We start from the raw sequence: 6,007 nt of genomic DNA, 5'->3' as shown, positions 1-6,007 counted from the left end.
AGGCAGCAGTTGGAGCATTTTAGCAGCTGCCTTCTGAAATAATGAAAATCTTTTGTGTATAATCGACAAGCACTCAGTCTTTTATAAAGTGGCACAGAGCATGTTTAGAAAACTTTTAGCGGACATTCCAAGTGAAAATAGCTCTTGGCTCCTCCCCTGCCTCCACCTCCCCCACGTGCCACCCCCCCCACCCCTTCCCAAGAGGATTCTGGGAACCTGAGACTGTGGTCTCTTCCTCCGCACCATCCACAGGTTCCGTGTGGTTTTGTCACAAACTCCGGGTGCTAACCGAGGTGACCACTGCTAACAAACAGGCTGGATGCCACCTTCCTCCTGTTTCCACCAATGCCCAGGTCTCGCCCCCAAGGCGCTGCCACCTGGCACCCAGGTGCCCACGACATGATGATCACTCGATCGGTGGTCAAACAAGTAAGTGGATCAAGATCCTCAACCCAGAGTCTGTGTGGGTGTCTCCAAGAAGAGGGTGAGTCCTGCCCTGACCACCAGGGCTCCCCTTGGTGGGGAGATGCAAACATGGCACACTGGGGGGCCCGGCACGGGCAGATGGCCTCCCAGCAGACCCCACTCCTGAGCAGTGGGCTCTGCCTCGAGATTAGCAGGGGCCATGAATGATTCTTGCTGAGGTAGGACCCCCATGGCCATGTGGTCTCTGCCCCCACAGGAAGCCCAGACACACATGTCCAGCCAGGACCTGTGTGTGACCTAAACCTTGGCCAGCAGACTCTCCCTGGCTCTTGGTGTTGTTGCCTGACCGAGTCACCAGGTAAAGGGACAGGTAGAATCTGCCGGTGTGGCTGACCAGGTGTCCTGGCCCGACTGTGCCTGACCAAAGGTGGGTAACATTATTCCTGCTTCTCGCCTCCCCAGGAGGCCCTGTTTCCCCACTCCACTTTCCAGCCACCTGTTTCTTTTTTCTTTTTTTTTTTTTCTTGGCCATGCCACGCGGCTTGTGGGATCTTAGTTCTCTGACCAGGCATTGAACCCAGGCCCTCAGCAGTGAGAGCAGGGAGTCCTAACCACTGGACCACCAGGGAATTCCCTCCAGCCACCTGTTTCAACTGTGAGATCCTGTTATCCTTCCAAACTTATCCTGTTTAAATGGTGAGAACAGTGTTGGTTTTTGTCTCCAAAAACTGAAAGTATTTTGCTGATTCAAGACCCACCAAGATGAAGTTAACAGGGTTGGGACTTGCGGTTCCACTTGGAAAGGACTATAGCCCAGGTCATGCCCACCAACCCACCCATTTATCTCTCCATCCATCCATCATATGTACATTTACTCACCCATCTGTCACCCACCCACCAATCCACCAACTCTCCCCTTCCATCCACCCATCTACCCATCATCCACTTACTCATTCATTCACCTGTTCACCCCCCCACCCATCCATGCATCCATTCATTTGCTCATCCATTCTTTATCTATCTGTTCCCCACTCCAGCAAGCCACCTTTCTATGAGGAGCACTGACAATATTCCAGGCCTGGTACCGGGTACCAGGGCCACAACAGTACATGAGACCTTGCCTTAGTCCCAATCTGGTGGAAGAAATAACATGTAAATCCAGGGGGCTCTGGGGCACGTGAGCAGGGCATGTATAACCCAGTTGGGGGAAAGAGAGGGCCAGGGAGTCTTCCAGGAGGAGGACTCTGTGGAGCTTCAAGATGGGTAGTGAGGAAGGGCCTGCTGGGCAGAGGCCAGGAAAGGTGGGTGGCTTGAGAAGGCTGAAGAACAGAGTAGGGGGCCGGAAGTACAGTAGGATGCAAGCTGGAGCTGCAGAGCTGATGTGGCGAGCCTCATTCCCAGGCCATTTGGGAAGGGCAGAAGCATGACCACCGACCAAGGAACCCATCACATCCTTTCTTCCTGGTGCTCCGTCTCTGTATCAGCCAACCACTCACGCTGGAAATGATGATATGGAAGGAAAGAGGGTGCACAGCCCCTCTTCTGATCCTTCCCCCATCAGTTTGCTGGAGGAGAACTAGGGCACAGCAGGAAGTGAAATAAAGACAGCGGAGTTAGTTTTGTGGCCTGCCTGTACTGTGTTCATAACAACGGAATACGAGAGCAGGTACCAGCTACAAAATACGAGTTGTGTGATTTCAGTGATTCCGCCTATATTTGTGTTTCAAACGGGCATCACACATTATAAAGGTGAACGTTAAACGCATGCTAATAATTTAAATTTTTCTTTACTTAGAATGACATTACATAGCAACTAAAAAACACCATGACAAGTGGAGAGACCATGGAAGAAAGGGAAAACGTTTATGCTTTCCCACCTTTCATGGAATTTTCCGTGACTTTTGAGCAGGGTCCACACTCTCCTTTTTTTTTTTAATTATTTTTTATTTTTTAATAAATTTATTTATTTTATTTATTTATTTTTGGCTGCACTGGGTCTTCGTTGCTACAGGCGGGCTTTCTCTAGTTGTGGCAAGCAGGGGCCACTCTTTGTTGCGGTGCACGATCTTCTCATTGTGGTGTCTTCTCTTGTTGCGGAGCACAGGCTCTAGGTGCGCGGGCTTCAGTAGTTGTGGCACGTGGGCACGCTCTCCTTTAACTGGGCCTCACAGGTTATGTAGCGGGTCCTGCAGATGACAGAGGGGACTCACTTTTCCCTGTGGGTTTTGGGTGCAGTGTTAGGAAGGCCTGGCCTGCTGGGGCAACTCCCCCCACTTTAGCCTCAAACACAGGTGACTTCAATCCCTGTCAGCTGCGAATTGAGGTGACTTTGTGGCCCAGCTCCCAGGGAGGAGCTCACCACACAAAAGGGCCCTTTCAAGACCCCTGCTGGGAGCTAGGGGACCCCAGGAGGAGTGGGGGCAGCATCCTGCAGCTCCGTCCTGTGACTGCCTTCCCCAGGGGCTGGAGGATGGCAATGAGGCCAGGGGCTTCTTGCCTGCTTGGGCTTCACCCCCAATCGCCCCCCCACTCCCCCCCACCGTGGTCTTGGCTGCTTCCATCCCCAGGGATGCTGAGCACAGGAGTCGTCTGTGTGGAGCCTGGACAGGTTGGGGGCTGGGCTGCTGTGTGACCGGAGGCTGTGCGCTCTGAACCCTCCTGGATCTCTATCCGGCCAGTCTGACTGCCCGCCCTGCGCAGAGGGAGGAGGCCACACCCCCAGGTGGTGTGGGGACAGCTGGAGGAGCCCGGGGCTGGAATCCGAGCCTGGTGGCCCTTGTCATTATCACCAGCCCCTGATGGGCCCTGGACGTGCAACAGGTGCCTGGCTTGGGGCTCAGCACCCACTAGCCTGGAATTTCATTGGCTCTCCTGTTATCTGAAAACTCGGCCTGTGTTTGGGCACGCAAACAATGGTAATAACACTAGCGGGCAGTGACAGCGCCCACGTCCCATGCACATCTGCTGCTTCCCAAACACGTGGCCCACTTCACCTCCATGGCACCTGACAGAGCAGGTGTGGTCACGGCCCTCTCCATCCCCGGGGTCGAAGGCCTGTGAGCTGCCAAGTGTCCACAAGCGGAGGCCGGCCTTTCGCCTGCAGAGGTGGTGGCAGGGCCCACTGTGGCCACTTCTAGAGGAAGGGGTGGGCAGTGCTGCCGCGGAGGGGGCTCCTCGCTGATTAAGCACGTGCTGTGGACCAGGCCCTTTGTGGGCCTCACTTAATTGACTGCCATGGCTGTGGGCGGTGTGTGTGTGTGTGTGAGGTTAGAGCTATATTTCAGTGAGGAAACCAAGGCCAGATGAAGATGGTTGTCCAGCCCGATGGCTGGAAGGTGGGGAGAGGATTTGAAGGTCGCCTGGTGGCTACAGCCTTGTCAGCAGCAGCTCTTCTGAAGGAGAGATGAAGAGTGAGTCTACCCTCGGGCCAGGCGCCAGGTGGGGCTCCTCCAGCTCCTGTTGGAGCAGATACGGTTCCTCACCCTGCGAGGGGGCCTGAGGATTAGACAAAGCCCGGGCGCGGATCCAGAGGGCCCGGCCAGGCCCACTGCCCTCAGCCCTGCCCCCCCCCCCCGCCATTTGTGGCCTCCCTGCTCAGGACCCCTGCCTTCGTGAAGGCTGTCGTCCCCCCAGGCCCAGCTCCGGCCCTCTGCCTGGGGAGTGGAGGGGCCTGTGTCCCCAGGGACAGCCCGTCCTGCGCTCCCTGTCTCCATCAGCTCTCGGCTGTCACCGGCTCTAATTACCCAGGCTCCATCTGCCTGGGCCTCTGCACAGCTGGGGAAGCTCTCAGAAGCTGCACCCCACGCCCGGGCATGTCACATTCCTGTGTACCTCCCCACCGCCCCGCTGTCCTGCCCAACTGCAGGGCAGCCGCGGGTGCAGGGAGCCTGGGGCGGGGGGTGGGGGAGTGGGGAGGGGGCTGCCGCTGCTGGATGGGGGAGCCTGAATGCGGCCCACCTGTGCCCCAGGACTCCCAGCTGTGTCTCCCTCACCCACCCCCCCACCATCCTAGTCCTGTCCCCCGACCTAGCAAAGAGAAGTCAGAAGTTTATCACTCTGGGTTTGTTGGGGCCACCTGGAGGAGCTCAGTGTTCTAATGGCGAAGGCAAGGGCAGGACTTCCCCACATGAAGGGGACCATCTGACCTTCCAGTGTTGCCTCCCACCCTGAGGGTCACAGCCTTCCCTGGAGCCCGAGCAGGGCCCATGGGCCCTGCGGTGCCTGGGCAAGCCGTGTTTGGGGCACACCTTTTAGGGGAGATAAGTGACACCTTTGATCCCAGGCATGCTGCCCTGGAAGGGGGCCCATCCTGGGGAGATCTCCCCGCTTCTGTGGCCTGGGAGGACCAGATGCAGAAGGGGCTGAAGAAGGCGGGCATTTGTCGGGCTCCGGCCACCACTGCTGGCTTCTCCCTTCTGGAACATGAAATGGCAGTTTCTTGCCGGCTCACAAAACCTTCGAGGCATCTCACCCTGGCAAGCCTGGGGCGCGCACATCTGCAGCCAGAACATCCCATCCTTTGTCCCCACTCCTGAGATGTAGCCTGGGGAGCAGGGGTGAGGCCTCGTGCCTCTTGCTGGCCTGCTCCACAGAAGGTCCGTGGGGCAGGGAGGAGGGTGAGCTGAGTGCATGCTGGGGTCTCAGCCTGGCTTTGCCCCAGTCTGCCAGGCTGAGGCTGAGTGGAAGGTGGCCATGGGACAGCCTGACATCCCGGCTTAAGGAGGATGGAATCCCAGAGCAGGCGGGGGTAGCACATGGTCTGCTGGTTAGGGGTCGGCAGCTGCTGGGGTCAAGTGCCAGCTCCTAATCTGCTTGGTGCGTCAGGAGAATGAGCTCAGACATGGCCCTGCCTTTCCCGCACCCCCAGATCTGCCTCCAGCCCCAACAGGAAGGGAAACACCTTGTGAATTTCCCAGGGACCTAGGTAGGGAACCCACCCGCCCATGCAGAACCTGCAGGGATGGTGCCTGGGGGGTCCCTGTGTCCAGACGTGTGACTCTGCATCTTATGTGCCCAGGCAGCTCTCGCCTCGTGTCTGGAATTTTTTAAAAAAGGGGGGGAAAAAAAAAGTAGATGAAAGCAGTTTTTCCATCTTGTCAAATTCTCAACCACCCCCTCTAATTACAAGATGATAATGAGATTCAGGGGAAGTTTTCTCTTGGTGGCCAAGATTACAATCTGCAGCTTTTGTCTGAGCCCAGGGACATCATAAAGGTCACACTGTCCCTCCAGCTCAGCCTGACTGCACAGAAGGCTCTCCCTGATGGGCCTGGGGACACACTTCCCATTCCCCGCTGCTGGATAGGACCTGGCCAAGGGCTCCCCCCTCAGACCAGGGAAAGGGGAGGCCCCAGTGGGGACCAGGTCTACAGAGGCCACATGAGGCCCCAAAGCTTGCATGAAGGTGAGCTCGGGGACGGGTCTGGAGTGGTGCAGTAGTGTTCTTTGTGTCCCTTTGCCCCTAACGTGGCCTAAAGCATCCCCAGGAGCCAGTCCCACAGGCATGGTGCTGGACTCCACCACCAGCTAGAAGATGCTGCCTCCCTTGTCTCAGCTCAGGGGGCAGAGGCTAGCGGCCCCT

Source organism: Balaenoptera musculus, chromosome 20, assembly GCF_009873245.2.
Source record: "Balaenoptera musculus isolate JJ_BM4_2016_0621 chromosome 20, mBalMus1.pri.v3, whole genome shotgun sequence".
NCBI lineage: Eukaryota > Metazoa > Chordata > Mammalia > Artiodactyla > Balaenopteridae > Balaenoptera > Balaenoptera musculus.
Note: the sequence above shows the minus strand (reverse complement) of the source record.